Source organism: Arachis ipaensis, chromosome B03 (genome assembly GCF_000816755.2).
Source record: "Arachis ipaensis cultivar K30076 chromosome B03, Araip1.1, whole genome shotgun sequence".
In the NCBI taxonomy this organism is placed as follows: domain Eukaryota; kingdom Viridiplantae; phylum Streptophyta; class Magnoliopsida; order Fabales; family Fabaceae; genus Arachis; species Arachis ipaensis.
The window spans coordinates 71911134-71913698 of NC_029787.2; positions in this window are offsets into that span (position 1 = coordinate 71911134).

A 2565-nucleotide genomic window follows, 5' to 3' on the forward strand; every position below is an offset into this window, starting at 1 on the left:
AAATGACAACACTAGCTATGGAGTAGAATTATCACACTTGGCATAGGGTTTGGTCCTTGGAAGAAGTTGAATAGTTGTAACAATAGTTGATTTGGAATTAGGGATTGCTAGTTAGCTTGGAGTGCACTAAAGCTAGATTCCCATAAGGTGAAGCTAGGACTTGTGACTCAAGTTAATTACTTTCATTTGACCTTCCTCTATACCTAGGGGATAACTAAATGAAGCAAGGCCTAATTGTTGTCAACATTGAATGGACTATAAGGATAGAATTTCTAATGCCAACCCTAAGCCAAGTCTTTTGATAATTGATTGTTTGTTTCTCATTGCTTTGCTAAAACCTTCAAAGAATTCCAACAAAGCTTACTAAATCAATAAGATGCACACTTTGGCAATTCCAAGGGAGAACGACTCGGGAGACTAGTACTCTCGGATATAGATTGTAGATTTGTTTGATGAAGGATTTTGTGTCGGTTTAGACTATACTACGATTGATCATTTGATAATTTCTATACCGGCAAAAATCTATTTGTCAAAATGGCGCCGTTGCCGGGGACTTTGCTTAGTGTGCCATGTTATTGTTTTGGATTAAGTATGTATATATGTACATAGTTGCACTTCATTGTAAATTGCTCAATTGACTAACTCCTCATCGTTACAATGAATTCCATTTCCCCTTCATTGCATGACGCGTTCACAACCGAATCCGAGCTTAGCCCCTTTTGATCCGGAAATAGAACGAACTTTGTTTCATATTAGGCAAGCTCGGAGGCGGCTAAGATTTGGAAAGGGTGAAGAGGTTTTCACCACCTCAACCACCTTACTACAAGTGAACATTGAACCGTCACTCAAAGAAGACATTAATCATACTCCCATCAATCTCACTAACAATTCTTCTTTTGTTTTAGGTACTAATACCATGGACGCTCCAAGGAGAGTTACCATCAAGGAAGCGGGTGCACCGGATTATGTCCTTCAACCCCTTCATGTAACTCACCCCAATTTGAATGCGAATTTTGAATTGAAGACCACTTTGATCAACCTCCTACCCAAGTTTCACGGGCTTCCCGCACAAGACCCTATTCGACATCTCAAAGACTTCCACCGCATATGCTCGACTACTAGACGGGAAGGGTCCGATGAAGTTGCTATATGGTTGTTTGCTTTCCCTTTCTCTCTTGAGGACAAGGCCAAAGAATGGTTCTACACTCTCTCTAGTGAAGTTACCTCCGATTGGGACCTACTTAGAAGGGGATTCTTGGATAAATTCTTGCCCCCGGAAAAGATGGATAGGCTAAGGAAAGAAATGTCTTGTATTGTGCAAGGTGAGACGGAACCACTATATGAGTATTGGGAACGGTTTCGCAAACTACTAGATGCGTGCCCTAATCACATGCTCGACACTCAAGTATTGCTTGGATACATATGTCAAGGGATGCGAGAGCAAGATAGAACCCTCTTGGACACTTCTAGCAATGATTCTTTGTCCAAATATAAAACCGCGGAGGAGGCATGGCAACTTATTATTGACTTAGCCGAATCCAATCAACATATGAGGCGAAGAGTCAACCGTCCAAGGACCGTGAACGAGATATCAACTAGTAGTGAAGCCACCGCTCTAACTCACTCCTTGAATGAGATGACATCCGTCTTGAGGCAACTCCAATTGAATCAACAACAACCACAACAACCTCAATCATATCAACAACACCCTCCACCATCTCAACAACACAACCAACAACAATTGGTCCCTCAAAGAGTATGTGGCATTTGCTCTTGCTACTCTCACTACACGGATGAGTGCCCAAACCTTCAAGAAGACAACACTTTGGTGGCCACCCATAATTTCTATGACCGCCCCAATCAAGGGTACTACCAAGGAGGTAATCCTAACCAAGGGCACCCTTATCAAGGAGGAGGCTACAACCAAGGAAGTGGAAACAATAATCAAAATTGGAAAGACAATCATCAACAAGGGAATAGGGATAACAACAACAATGGAGGAGGTCAAAGATGGAACAACAACTCGCAAAATTTCTCACAAAACCGACCATACAACTCACAAAATCAACCATACAATCAACAAAACCCACAAAGAAACTACCAAACATATCAACCACCACATCAAAGACCACCACCCAATCAATCACAAGCTCCTCAACTCACATATGCAACCACCCCCTCCAACCAAGATGAAACACTCCGGACCATCATCCAAGGCCAAAAGGAATTACAAAACACACTTGCTTCCGGCCTCACCGGCCTCACCTCCACATTACAAGCTCTTCTTGCACGCATGGACACACCATCGACCCCCACTCCTCAACCCCCAATCCAAAGTGCCATTCCCTCTCAACCTCAACCAAATCCAAAAGGGGGCATCAATGCCATCACCCTTAGATCCGGTACACAACTAAAAGAAAAGGAAGCAAAGGATCCAAGTCCTATCACAACCACCCAAGGGGAAGAGAGAATAGATATAGAAGAGGTAGTAGAAGAGGAGACACCACAAGCCATAGTTGAAGATGAAGCCCAACCAACAAGGGAGACAACCAAGGCCAAAAGAAC